The sequence below is a fragment of the Bubalus bubalis genome, chromosome 5 (assembly GCF_019923935.1).
Source record: "Bubalus bubalis isolate 160015118507 breed Murrah chromosome 5, NDDB_SH_1, whole genome shotgun sequence".
Lineage (NCBI taxonomy): Eukaryota > Metazoa > Chordata > Mammalia > Artiodactyla > Bovidae > Bubalus > Bubalus bubalis.
Genome location: NC_059161.1, coordinates 119,737,278 through 119,752,876, shown reverse-complemented (window position 1 = coordinate 119,752,876; position 15,599 = coordinate 119,737,278).

Below are 15,599 nucleotides of genomic sequence, written 5' to 3'. Positions count from 1 at the left end.
TCCTTTCCAGGCCTACTTGGTAAGTGGTGGCCCCAGTGGATTCCAGAGCCATCCAGATCCTCCAGGGCCCAGAATGCCCCTTCCTTGCCTCCAGTGCTGCTGGGGAGAATGCAATTCATGCATCAGGGGACCCAGGGTACACAGAGCCTTCAGCATTTCTGAGCTTCTTTCAGGGGTGGAGCTATAAACTATTTGCTTGGAACTGCCATGGTTAGGCACTTTTTCAGTGGAAGCATCTGTTCTTTCCACCTGGAGGCTCTTAGTAGATGCCTCAGCTGAGCCAGCAGGGGTCACAGGTTGATTTCTTTTCAGATTGACTGGTTTGATGTCTTTGTTGTATAAGGGACTCTCAAGAATCTTCTCAAGCACCACAGTTCAAAAGCTCAATTCATTGGCATTCACCCTTTCTTATGGTCCAGATCACACATCTGTACATGATTACTGGAAAATCATGGCTTTGACACTACAGACCTCTGTAGCAAAGTGAGTCTCTGCTTTTTAATACACAGTGCAGGTTTTTCATAGCCTTTCTTCCTTCCAAGGAGCAAGTGTGTTTTTATTTTGTGGCTACAGTCAAGGTCCACAGTTGTTTTGAAGCCCAAGAAAATAAAATCTGCCACTGTTTCCACTTTTCCCTCATCTATATGCCATGATGTGGTGGGACCAGATGCCCTGAATGTTGAGTATATTTTTGTGAATAGTTTTTTTGAATGTTGAGTTTTAACCAGTTTTTGCATCTCCTCTCCTCATGAAGAGGCTCTTTAGTTCTTTGCTCTCTGCCACTAGGGCAGTGTCATCTTCAGATCTGTGAATGTTGATACTTCTTCCAGCAATCTTCATTCCAGCTTGGGATTTATGCAGTCCTGCATATCGAATGGTGTATCCTATATAGAAGTTAAGTAAGCAGAGTGACAATGTACACGTTGTCACGCTTCTTTCCCACTTTTAAATCTTTCAGTTTTTCTGTGTATGATTCTAACTGCCACATTTTGACCTATATACAGACTTTTCAGGAGACAGGTAAGGTGATCTGTACTCCCATTTCCTTAAGAATTTTCCACAGTTTGTTGTGGTCCACACAGTGAAAGGCTTTAGCATAGTCAGTGAAGCAGATGGAAATGTTTTCTGGGATTCCCTTGCTTTCTCTATGATCCAATGGATGTTGAAATTTTACCTCTGGCTCCTAAAACTAGTTTGTACATCTCAAAGTTCTCAGTTCATGTAGCATTGAAGCTTAACTTGAAGGGTTTTGAGCATTACCTGGTTAGCAAGTGAGATGGGTGCAATTGCATGATAGGTTGAACATTCTTTGGAATTGCCTTTCTTTTTTTTAATTTAATTTAATTTTTTAACTTTACAATATTTTATTGGTTTTGCCGTATATCAACATGAATCCGCCACAGGTATACACGTGTTCCCCATCCTCAACCCTCCTCCCACCTCCCTCCCAGTACCATCCCTCTGGGTCGTCCCAGTGCAGCAGCCCCAAGCATCCAGTATTGTGCATCGAACCTGGACTGGTGACTCATTTCATATATGATATTATACATGTTACTGTGGCCACTGCTGAGTTTTCCAAATTTGTTGACATATTGAATGCAGCACTTTTACAGCCTCATTCTTTAGGATTTTTAAATAGCTCAGCTGGAATTCCATCAGCTCTCCTAACATTGTAGTGATTCTTCCTAAGGCCCACTGACTTCATACTCCAGGATATCTGGCTTTACATGAGTGACCCAAGCATCATTCCTATCCCAGTCATTATGACCTTTTTTGTACAGTTCTTCTGTGCATTCTTGCTACCTCTTCTTTATCTCATCTGCTTTTGTTAGGTCTTTGACTTTTCTGTCCTTTATTGTGCCCATCTTTGCATGAAATGTTCCTTTGGTAGCTCCAATTTTCCTGAAGTGATCTATAATCTTTACACTTCTATTATTTTCCTCTAATTCTTGCAGTGTGCACTTACGAAGACTTTCTTCTCTCTCCTTGCTATTCTCTGGAAGTCTGCATGCCACTGAGTATACCTTTCCCTTTCTCCTTTGCCTTTCACTTCTCTTATTTTCTCAGTGTTTTTAAGCCTCCTCAGGCAACCCCTTTTCCTTCTCATATTGTTTTCCTGGGGATGGTTTTGGTGACCACATCCCGTGCAATGTAACAAACCTCCATCCTAGTTCTTCAGGCTACCAGACCTAATCCCTTGAATCTATTTTTAATTTCCATAAAATCATAAGGGATTTGATTTAGGTCATAGCTTAATGGTCTAGTGGTTTTCCTTAGTTACTTCAATTTAAGTCTGATTATTGCTTGCTTCTGCCTAAGCATTGGTGCCAGATGACCACCCACCACTCCCAGTGGGTGTGGAGCAAAAACACACAATTTGAGGACTGTTACCCTGGGTTTGTGCTTGGCCTTTCACGTACTTAGCTGTGTGAGCTTGATCAAGTCACTTAACCTCAGTTTTCTCATCTGGAAAATGGGCACCATGATGCTAGTTCCACCTTCTAGATTGCATGTGTGCCTGCAGAGAGCAAGTGGCCTCAAGAGGGCTTTCTGGGTTCCTGAGTCTGGAACAAATATGAATTATTCTGCCACCTGGGGAGAAGGAAATCTGTTTAGAGGTTATGGCTGCCATCCCCAAGGCTAACTATTGATTCAAGCCAAATGACATCTCTCTCTGAACCATGACACAGAACTCTGACTGAGCTGATGCTCCCAAAGAGCTAATGATTACTGGCTCAGATTACTCCTATCCTCAGCCTTACCAGTCAGCCTTTCTTTGTTAACTACTTCTAGTCTGAAATCACTCTGCAAGGAGAGTTGTAAGGCTTTTGGTCTCTTTTAAATTTCCCACAACTCCACCATAGCAACAAGTAGCTGTGATGGCTTCTTTTCATAGCAACAACTATGGCAACTGGTACAATCCAGTCTCAGCCTGTTAAATGAATCTGTCCCCATGAAAGGTTGTTGTTGAATCACGACGCCACTATTCTTGGCCCCGAAGGAGAAGAATTACATCCAGGGCCAGAGACGAGGCTTGATCACTCACAGCTTTTGTGTAATAAAGTTTTATTAATGTATAAAGGAGATAGAGAAAGCTTCTGGCATAGGCATCAGAAGGGGGCAGAAAGAGTGCCCCCCTGCTAGTCTTCAGCTGGATGTTATATAGTCACTAGCAGTCTGTTAATGACAGAAAGGAATGTCTTAAAACTCTGAATGGCACCAGGCCCCTCACCCATAAGGTGCATTCTGTGATAACTTGGCACCAAATGGTTCATCTTGGGCCATACAATGATTAACATGAATCTTGAAGAAGGGCAGATCACCATACAAATAGTTTCATTTACATAGATTGGGGGAACACTATCTGAGTGTAACATACTGGTTTGTCAAGTAGGTTCTGAGCCAAAAGGCAGAACCGACTTGAAGACAAAGCTTGGTGTAAATGTATAGTATATTAGCATAGCTTAAGACAAACATTTCCATAAGAAAAAGGCATTGGTTATCTCTAGGTTTGAGGATAGTTAACTTCAGGTGATACCAGGTGTCATTATGGCAACACAGTATTTTAAGAGAAACCTCCTTTTAAATTTGTATAGAGAAGGAAAAAATATTGCTAGTTTGTTTCCTCCTGCTGCTTAAGAGAGATAAAAATGTCTGACACTTGCAGGCTATTTCCTCCCTTTGGAGACCCCTGGCCTTCCTGCCTGTTACCCTCTCACCCATTTATCCCCTCATGTTTAAAGTACCTACCATTGCTTTAGAAACCTTCCTATGATTGCTGTTTAAGGACAAAATATGTGTGGAGTTGATCTAGTTTTCTTTCCCAAACATGATTCCAACTATGCAATGAAGTAACCAGACATTTAGTCATCTAAATACCAACAGGAATGGAGAAAAGCAAACCACCCGTCCTACATTTCTAGCTTGCCCCAAAACAACATTAAAGTGATCTGCTGAAATAATGTGATACATTGGCATGTACATGCCAGAAGGGACAATTTTTCTGAATTCATTTTCCACCTAGTGCAAAATATTACCACAAGCCTCGCCCTCCAGCAGCTGGTCACCTGGTTTTTGCAGTCTCAGCCCGACCCCAATCCCTTTTAAATCCCTCAGTAAAATCTAGAGAACAAACTCAGTCAAAGCTCTCTCTCCCGCAGAAAACAGGTTTTTGTTTTTTTTTTAGAAAACAATGTTTGGTAACACATTCAAAATCTTGTGCTCCTTGCCTTGGATTCAAGGACCTGCACCAGAGGATGGGAAGTCTCCCCTTCCACCTAAATCTTTCTCCACTCCAACCAGGACCAGAGCCTTCAGTGGTCTCTGTGTCTTCATTGGTATTGTTCAGTTGCTAAGTCATGTCTGACTCTTTGTGATTACATGTTCGGCAACAAAGCAGGCTTCCCTGTCTTTCACTATTTCGCTGACTTTCTTCAAAGTCATGTCCTTTAAGTCAGTGATGCCATCTCACAGTCTCATTCTTTTATTCCCTCTCCTTCTGACCACAATTTTTACCAGCATCAGGGTCTCTTCCAATGAGCTGGGTCTTCACATCAGATGGCCTAAGTGTTGGAGCTTCATCTTCAGCATCAGTCCTTCCATTGAATATTGCTCTACCACTTCCAAAACAAAACTCTTTTTTCCAAACACCTAACAATATTGAGCACTGATAAAGTTTAGTAGAACAAGGATCTTGTCCTCTGGGAAATCCCAGCACTGCTGCCCTGCCTTTCTCTTACCATTCTTTCCACCTGCCATAGAATTGCTTCTGTAGAGCTTCTCCAGCTTTCAATGGCCTGCTGACCCAAAATTGTCAGCTATCCAGGGATAGTTCCTTCCTCCTTCCTTAAAGACTTCTTCCTGCTCCTTGATTGTCCTCTATACATTAGTTCAGTTCAGTCTCTCAGTCATGTCCAACTCTTTGCTATATCATGGGGTGCAGCATGCCAGGTTTCCCTGTCCATCACCAACTCCCGGAGCTTGCTCAAACTCATGTTCATCAAGTTGATGATGCCACCCAACAGTTTTGTCTTCTGTTTTCCCCATTTGCCTCATGCCTTTAATCTTTCCCAGCATTGGGGTCTTTTATAATGAGTTAGTTCTACCCATCAATTGGCCAAAGTAATGGAGGTTAAGCTTCAGCATCAGTCCTTCCAATGAATATTCAGGACTGATTTCCTTTAGGATGGACTGATTGGATCTCCATTGCAGTCCAAGGGACTCTCTAGAATCTTGTCCAACACCATAGTTCAAAAGCATCAATTCTTTGGTGCTCAACTTTCTTTATGGTCCAACTTTAATATCCACTCATGACTTCTGGAAAAACCATAGGTCTGATGATACAGATCTTTGTTGGTAAGGTAATGTCTCTGCTTTTTAGTATGCTGTCAAGGTTTTTCATAGCTTTTCTTCCAAGGACCAAGTGTCTTTTTTTTTTTTTTCCCCCACAGCAGCAGTCACCATCTGCAGTGATTTTGGAGTCCAGGGAAATAAAGTCTGTCACTGCTTTCATTGTTTATCCATGTATTTTCCATGAAATAATGGATCTGGATGCAGTGATCTTTGTTTTTTGATCTGTATGTACCTCATTAAGACCATCCTCAAGAGAATGAAATGGAAAAAGGCAAAATGGTTGTCTGAGGATGCCTTAGAAATAACTTAGAAAAGAAGAGAAGCAAAAGACAAAAGAGAAAAGAAACACATACCAATCTGAATGCAGAGTTCCAAAGATAGCAACAACAGATTTTTAAAAAAGCCTTTCTAAGCGATCAGTGCAAAGATATAGAGGAAAACAATAGAATGGGAAAGACCAGAGATCTGCTCAAGAAAATTAGAGGTAGGGAAGGATATTTTCATGCAAAGATGGGCCAAATAAAAGACAGAAATGGCATGGAAATAAAAGAAGCATAATATATTAAGAAGTTGAAAGAATATATAGAAGAACAATACAAAAAGGATATTAATGACCCAGATAACCAAAATGGTGTGATCACTCACCTAGAGCTAGACATCCTGAAATGTGAAGTCAAGAGGGCCTTAAGAAGCATCACTATGAGTCAAGCTAGTGGAGCTGATGGAATTGTAATTGAGCTATTTCAAACCCTAAAAGATGATGCTGTAAAGGTGCTGCACTTAATATGCTAGCCAATTTGGAAAATTCAGCAGTGGCAATCCCAAAGAAAGGCTATTTTAAAGAATGTTCAATTACTACACAGTTGCACTCATCTCACATACTACCAAAGTAATTTCTCCAAGCAAGTTTTCAACAGTACATGAACTGTGAATTTCCATATGTTCAGGCTGGAATTAGAAAAGGCAGAGGAACCAGAGATCAAATTGCCATCATTCGTTGGATCATAGAAAAAGCAAGAGAATTCCAGAAATATACCTACTTCTGCTTTATTGACCATGCAAAAGCCTTTGACAGTATGGATCACAACAAACTGTGAAAAACTTACTGAGATTGGAATACCAGACCATCTTACCTGCCTTCTGAGAAATCTGTATGCAGGTCAAGAAGCAACAGTTATAGTTGAACATGGAACAGCAGACTGGTTCCAAATCAGGAAAGGAGTAATTAAAGGCTGTATACTGTCACCCTGCTTATTTAAATTATATGCTGATCACATCCTGCGAAATGTCCAACTGGATGAAGCACAAACTGGAATCATTGTTTCTGGGAGAAATATCAATAACCTCAGATATGCAGATGACACCACCCTCATGGCAGAACATGAAGAGATACTAAAGAGCCACTTGATGAAAGTGAAAGAGGAGAGTGAAACATCTGGCTTAAACTCCACATTCACAAAATGAAGATCATGGCATTTGGTCCCATCACTTCATGGCAAATAGATGGGGAAACAATGGAAACAGTGAGAGACTTTATTTTTGGGAGCTCCAAAACTACTGGAAATGATGACTGCAGCCATGAAATTAAAAGACGCTTGCTTGTTTGAAGAAAAGTTATGACAAGCCTAGCAGCATTTTTAAAAGCAGAGACATTACTTTGTTGAAAAATTTCAGTATAAACAAAACTATGATTTTTTCCAGTTGTTATATATGGATGTGAGAGTTGGAGCATAAAGAATGGTGAGAAATGAAGAACAGAAGGTTTTGAACTTTGGTGTTGGACAAGAATCTTGAATGTCCCTTAGACTACAAGGAGATCCACCCAGTTATGCTAAAGGAAATCAATCCTGAATATTAATTGGAAGGACTGATGCTGAAGCTGAAATTCCAATACTGTAGCCAACTGATGTGAAGAACTTACACATTAGAAAAGACCCTATTAAGGGGAAAGATTGAAGGCAGGAGTAGAAGAGGATGACAGAGGGTGAGATGGTTGGATGGCATCACTAACTCGATGACATGAGTTTGAGCAAGATCCAGGAGTTGGTGAAGGACAGAGAAGCCTGGTGTGCTGCAGTCCATGGGGTTGCAAAGAGTCGGACATGACTGAGTGACTGAACTGAACTGAACATACCCCATAGCAAATGCTAGTTGCAATTGTCAAGTTTCTCCAGAAAGACAGGGCTCCCCAAAGCCCCAACACATATCCCTAGTTAGTCTGCATCCATGCACAGAAGTCACTGCCTAGCATTCACAAGGCATTCAGTGACTTCTGATTTCAGGGGGACCTCCATTTTTTTAGACATAGAGGAGCAAAGGATACATTTATCCTCCTGTCTTAAACAACTTGAAAGTAGAAGACATAAATGAAAGAGCAGTTTTTTACATCAAATGTCAGGCAGCAGAAAATGGATTCCTGAGGCGGGGAGCAAGCAAGGTGAGTTCTACAATTGCCCCAACTCTAGAAATAGTTTCCAACACATACATGGATGGGCTATCTAAGCAGAGACAAACGGTCTCCCCAAGAAGACAGATTTAAAACTCTAGATAGTTATAGGTCATAGGAGAGAGCTACACACAGAGAACTGTGCTAGTGTACAGGTGATACCCTTCCAGTTTTCAGCAGAGAGTTGATAGTACTGGTCAGGATTACAGGGAACAATACTTGAGTCTCAAATTGTGCCAAGTCTAATGGTGTCCCCACCCACCAGCATGGAAATTACTCATAATTCCCATGACATCAGTATAGTCCTGAAGACAATATTGCCTTATTAGTGGGGAATACTAAACATGGTCTAAAGGCTGGTATTATAACAGCTAAAAAACCTGAACAGCAAGCCTTCAAAAAATACAATTGTTCCCAAGAAATTCCCAGGGTTTGCAAACAGTGCCAGGAATAGTTTATAAAAATTAAGAATATCCAGCATCCAAAGGGAAAAAATTGCCATATCTAATATCCATTTAAAATTTCTGTATGAATTGTGAAAATATATGTCCTAGGTAAATCAAAATATTGTAAAGTAATTATCCTCTAATTAAGGTAAATAAATAAATTTCAAAAGAAAAAAAAATTCCAGTGTGTAAAGAAGCAACAACCTCGAGTGTGGGAGGGAGGTTCTAGAGGGAGGGGACATATGTATTCTTATGAATGGTTTATGTTGTTGTATGGCAGAAACCAGCACAATTATCCCCCAAACAAAAATAAAAAAAAAAAGAAAGAAAAGGAAAAAAAAAAAAAAGAAGCAAGAAAATATCCATAATGAGGGAAAAATCAATTAGTAAAAACACAGTTAAAATATACATCACATAATTAGCAGGAAGGGCATTAAAATGCTTCCTAGAATAATAATCTTTACATTCATGAAGCTGAAGAATATTGAGTATGTTAAATAGAGACATGGAAAATAGGAATGAAAAGACTGTGGGAAAAATTAATTGTGCATCACAGAAATTTGAAACAACTTTAAGAATACTGAAATATATGTAAATGGAATCCCACAGGAAGTGAAAGAAGGAGAATAGAGAAAAGAACTTCATAATTACTGGCTGAAAAATTTCCAGATATGATGAAAGCTTTAAACCCATTAACACAGAAGTTCAATAAATTCAAAGACAAGAAATAGGACAACTATTCAAAGGTGCATGATAATTCATTGTTTAAAATAATCAACCAAAGAAATGTAACCAGAATGAAAAACAGACACAGTAGAAGAAAAAATGAGAAAGACAGCAGATTAGGCATATGAAACAATGTTAGTCAGAGGACACTGGCACCACATCTTAAAATGCTGAGAAATATAATTGACTCAGAATTCTATACCCAAGAAAAATACATATTAAAAACAAGATAAAATACTTTCTCAGACTTGAACAACTATGAGACTGCATCACCACCAACAGACCAATGTAAAAAGAAATGTTTTTTAAAAGGTCTCAAATGTGAGATCTCCATAATTCTAGCCATATCAGTCTTTCAAAAGACCTTGATCAGGAGAAACTAATATTAAAGTAGAAATAGTCATTGTGTTTGTACCCACTTCTAGAAATTATTGCTAACTCCTTCAGTACTGGATCTTGCAATGCTGGTGGAGTAGATGGAGAAGTGATGTGAACAGAAATAAGGAAGGTGAGACAGGTAGGTCAGAATGTGAGGTAACAAAGACAAGATATTTAGAAGCTGAAGAATTGAGAGAAATTTGGGACCTGAGTTGGAAAAGCAGTTTTCAAAGCAAATTGCATCATGTGGTGTGTATAATCCTCACTTCAGTCCTTAGAAGATCTCTACTGACCAGTCTGCCTCTTTTTTCTGGAGCACAGTTCAGGTCCATATAGTGGTTTCTCATTGCTGTTCCTTCCACACTGTGCCCAGCCTAATCCGTTCAGAAAATTCAGCATGATCCATTCAGAAAAGGTTTGTTCTTTAAGGCAGATGCTGCAGGCTACCTACAAAATGATGTATTCTCTGCTTCTCTTTCAAAACTGAAAATAGTTTGTTATATAGCCATGAGCCCAGTAGCTGTTGCTGCTGCTGCTAAGTCACTTCAGTCGTGTCTGACTCTGTGCAACTCCATAGAAGGCAGCCCACCAGGCTCCCCCATCCCTGGGATTCTCCAGGCAAGAACACTGGAGTGGCTTGCCATTTCCTTCTCCAGTGGGTGAAAGTGAAGTCACTCAGTCGTGTCCGAGTCTTAGCGACCCCATGGACTACAGTTCTCCAGGCTCCTCCATCCATGGGATTTTCCAGGCAAGAGTGCTGGAATAGGGTGCCATTGCCACAGGACTGCATTTCCTGTACACCTGTGGTCTTAGTCATGACTGGTGACCGAGATGTAAGCAGATCTGTAAGAGGGATTTCTTGGAAGACTGCTTTCAAGGAGCTGATTTAGCTGAGAGATGGGACTCTTCCCTTACCTACTTTCTTCCTAACTGTTGTCTGGATTTTAGTTGTGATGGTGGAACTCTTGCAGTTGTATTGGACAATCATGTAACTTTGGAGATGGATACCACCCAAGCTCTGGCTGAGTGGGAGAGAAAAATCAAGTTTATCTTGCTAAAGTTATAGTTGTATTAGATTTTTGCAATGTGCATCCAAACTTAATACTGATACTGCTATGTGTTTAATATAATATAGTCTTATTATTTTGTTGGGTTTGGTGAATATATTTATGTTTTACATTTCTTTAATTTTTTTTATTTTATAAATTGATTCATCAACCATTATACCTAAATTGTATAAATGCAAAATTATGATTATAAGCATGCTTTCCTTTAGATTTTGTATTTTTATACTTTCTTATCTCTTTCCTTTCTTCTTTTCTCCATACTTTACAGCCTGGACCATGTCCTCTCTTATAACCTCATCCATATCCATATCTGCAGGCCAAAACAGACCGAGAGCTGTGTGCAGAGAACCAAAGAAGAATGAATACAGGGGATATGAATGAAGGGTGGTGGCCCTTGTTACTTATCATGAATGTTCTGAAATGGGATCACATTCCTCTGCCCTTCTGTGTGCCCACCACCCGCAGTATTGCCATGAACATGGAAGATACTTCCGCCAGTGGAATTTGAATAGAGGTGATATGTCACTTCCAAATGGAACTATTATTTTTGTCACAGTAGCTGGAATGCAGATGTAATGACAGGAGCTGGAGCAGCTATGTTAGACCAGAGGTAAGTAGCACAGGCGGAAGATGTGACAAGAAAGAAGTAGGCCCTCATCTCTGTGGAGAGACCTGCACTAACATTATATGAAAGAGAATTGAAATTGTTTTGTATTTAAGATAATGTTATTTAGGGTTTGATTACAGTCATTGAACCTATAATCTAACACTCTTAATAGAATAACTGATCTTTGTGTTAGATTTGTCTTGACATCAGGGTCTGAATGAGACAATATCTACTAACATATACTTAGAAGTGAGTCAAGTGACAGCCCTGCCCTCTGGAAGCTGTGGTCTAGTGTGGGATTCAGAAACTGAAGCAAGAACAAAGCCACATGGCAGGACAGCTTCAAGATCATGTAGGGGGACCTCAATCAGCCCTGATCTCAGGAGGTTGCTTCAAGTAGGGACAATCCTCTATCTTTCTCCTCATAAATAAGACATGGTGCCAAGTTTCATATAAAAGTGATTTATTTCAAATTCCTTCCAAAATGCTTTCCCTTTTGATCCAGTGCTTAAGATATGTGCTTGAGACCTGGTTTATGAAGACTGCAAATGCCGCAGGGGAACTAAGCCGGTGGGCCACAACTACTGAGCCTGAGTGCCCTAGAGCCTGTGATCTACATCAAGAGAAGCAAAGGACTGAAAAGTCAAGGCACTGCCATAACAGAGTAGCCCCTGCTTGCTGCAAAAATTAAAAAAAGAAAAATTTTCCCAGGGAAAACAGTGAGGGCTAAGTGGAAGCAGGACATGAAAAAGAATGAAACCTGTCTGGGTATGATATCATGCAAGGCATGGAGAGGGAAGCTACAGCCTGTTTTCACAGGAAAGTTGGGATATAAGTTGTACCTCAAACCAAGGCTAGGGAGCTGGGATTTCACTCTCCCACTAGCGCCTCCCTCTCATCCTTCAACTAACACCCAGCTGGTGTCTCCAAGCCCTTGTATCAGATCCTCCAAAGACAAATCAAAGGTGACACTAGAAGCAAAAGACACCAAAGCTTAGGAAAATGCAACCCCAGATAATGTCCAGATTTCTTCACCCAGTCTGCCATCTCCAGCATCATATCTGAAATCCTGCGAGTCTAAAAAACTCCGTGGTTCTCTACATGTAAGTATTTTTTTTTTTTAATTCAGGTTTTAATTTATATAGGAATGTAGTTGATTTACAGCATTGTATTAATATTAGTTTTATGTGAAATTAATTCCCTTATACATACACATGTACCCATTGTTTCTTAGATTCTTTTCCCATACAGGATATTATAGACTACTGATCAGAATTCCTGTGCTGTACAGTAGGTCATTGTTGGTTATCTATTAAATAAAGTAGTATACATATATTAATCAAAAACTCTCAATTTATCCCTCTCCCACCTTTCCACTTTGGTAACTATAATTATTGTTTTGATGGAGGGATGTGTCTAAGCATTTTTTGGATCAGGGTTTGTGCTCGTGAGAGTGCAGTGGCCAGGGAAAACAAGCCTGAGAGACTCATTTGAAATTATGGTAAATGTTGAGAAGGACACGGCCATGCAAAAAGCTGGGAGAAAAACATTCTAGATGTGGGAATTACCCCTGCTAAGGACCAAGGTAACCAAGCTTAATAAATGGCTACCCTTCCACTGACAACCTTCCTTCCATGTTTGGAACTTAGCTACAGGACAACCACCATACCTCATCCCATGCTTCAGTTGTGAGTTAGAAACAATGAGGCATGTCAGCCTTCCCAAGAAGGGAGAACCTGGGGCTATCATGAGGCTGAATATGCTCTGGTTCAGGGACATTTACACAAACTGGTTATCACCAGGAGCATCAGGTGCCGGGGCAGCACCAATGCCTCTGACTATCTCCATGCACTTGTTCTCAGGAGTAGAAACGCCAAGAAACGGACAGAGTGAAGAAATAAGTAATCATTCTTGTTTCGTTTTACCCCATGTGATTCCCATGGCTCTTTGACCACACTGCTCTCTGCCCAAAAACTCTTTCCTTTATTCTGTCTTCAAAGGTGGCTTGTGAATTACATCAGCACCTAACTGTGAAGCCTGGTGGCTGAAACTCAACTCACAGTCAGCTGGGACCCAGAGATGTCTGGCCTTGTCCTGTGTTTCTGTCCTTTTTCTCCAACCAGATTCATAAAGCAAAGTCCCTATAAAATATAAGGGTGATTGTAATTCTCTCAAGGCCATTGAATCTCCAAGGTCTATTTGAAGCATCAAAGAGGGAACGCATCCTCTGCATTCAGGCTAGTCTCAGACCCCAACCTCGCTCAGGCAGGTGTTCCCTGAGGAAACATAAAGCACTTATCTAAGTTTCCAGAATGCTAAGAAGAGAATGCTTCTTGCTCTGAATGCAGGTTCATGTTATCCAGTCAGCCAAGGGTCTGTCTTGTGTGAAGGTCGAGTGGGAGCTCTGGGGATCTGAATTGATAGTGAGTCAGTCACCACCTTCACGACTACCTCCTAGGGTCACTACAGATGGCCTTCCCACTGTCCCTGGAACCAAGAAGAAACAGCCCTGAATATTGCTTTCCTGCTGCTACATGGAGGCAGGTCTGCTAATAAAATCAGAAACAGACTTGAGGGGCAAAGGGAAAGAAACTTCCACTCTGGTGCTTGCAGACATCTGAGAGCTACCCAGCAGTGAATGCAATTGATCTTTCTCTCATCTTTCCCTTCTTGGAAGTTTCCTAGCCTGGGAACCAGAGTTCCTGGGTCCAAGTCTTCACTAACTTACCTGCAGCTTTAAGGTGAGTCATAAACCCCAGGGTTCAGTTTCCCATCTCTTGGATGAGGGAGACTGGACTTGCTCTAGAACACTTCTTCCAGTCTGAGGCTCAATGCCAATCAGTGGGCAAGTGGATCAGAGGTGCATGTTTCTGAGAATGCTGAGGCTGCCTCTGGTGGGCAAGGGGCTGTAACTGTCTATTGATGTTCATGGGTTCTGGGCTCAGGACTGGGAGTGGCAGACCATGTGGCACACAACTGCTGTGACACCGAGGACCTTAGAGGCCTTGCCCACTGGAACTTACCATCATTTGGGTTCTGTGGGATGAGATCAGGTATTTATGTCAGAGTTACCAATGGGGAAGCTTGTATATTCCTCAGCAGAAACCCAAATTAGGCTAATGAATCATCTCTCCTAAAAAACTCTGGGAATTAGATATGCCAGGACTCTTAAACAAAATTTGTAGTATTTTAAATACTATTTAAAGTAGGTCATTTTTTGGATGATCTGCCATTTTCTATCTGGCTTGGGATGATACCCACAGTTAGAGTTGAATCAAAGGGTTTCTGGGGGAGGCCCTCTCCCTGTGAGTCATTAGGAGTGAGTACAGCTCTCTCCCCTCCACCTCTGGAGCAGGAATTCCAGCAGGAAGGATGTGACCTCCAAGTTTAACTGAAAGACTCAAGAAGGTCTGGCCCTCAAGTAGGCACTATTCTTTCCCCAGTGCTTCTTCTTTCCCTCCTGGGTCCTGTGCAAGCTGCCCACCTCCTGGTTACTGGGTTCTGAATTCCTACTCCCTTCACTTGTAGATAACTATGCAGTCCCACTTGTGGCTCCCTCCTTACCCAGCCCCAATCCCTCACCTGCAGATTGCACTAAAGAAGGGAAAACCAAGATGGGCCTGCCCAGTTTTTCTTTCTAAAAATATCTGCATTCCTCCTGCTTCCAGACCCTGTCCTGAATCATCAACATCTCCAGCTAGATGACTCAGCTTAGCAGAGTAATGGCGATGCAGATGGTTGGGGGGGGGGGTGGAGGGCGGGCGTTAAGGGTGTCAGGTGTGGGGGACAGTTTTCAGACGACAAGAGATGAGTTGGGGTAAGGAGCATGTGGTCCTCCAACCACTCATTCATTAGGGACCTGCCTGAATCTGCTATCTTGGGCTCCTAAGGGTATCTCTAAAACAGAAACTTCAAAATGGACTCTTTATAAACTTCTTACTGCAAAATATTTTCAAACATAACAAATATAAGAAAGACGGGTGTCATGAACCCTATATTCCATCATTTGGCATCAATAACTACAAAACTAACCTCTTAGTCCCACAGGTTGTCATAGACTGCAGAATATGCAACATCAAGGTGGTGGCCAATTGAGTTCCCAGGGAAGACATTCTTGACTTGCACATCCGTCTTTCTCTTCTTGCTATGTTCTCACATGTGGTGGCTGAAGGGAAGGAAGAAGAGGGAGAATAAGAGAGAAAAAGAGGGAGAGGCTAATCCCATCATTAGGGACTGCCATCAAAACACCAGGTCAACCTTGGTACCTCTCAGAGGCCCTAATTTCTAATACCATCACATTGGAAGTCAGGGATGGACACAATTCATCCATAGCAGCTACGCATCGTGTAGGAGGTATCTCTTTTTAATTCAAGATAGACCATCATTTCATTCTCTCTTTTACACCTTATTAATTTTTCCTGAAGTATTTTGGGAAAAGATGAACATTTCACAAAATATATATAATGAGTATTTTTGGTAGAATGATAGGATATGAAAAAAATGCTCTTTTGTTCCCAATAAAATGAACATTTTATATCCAGTCTATGTGCAAATTTCCCTATTCTCAAAAAGCAGAT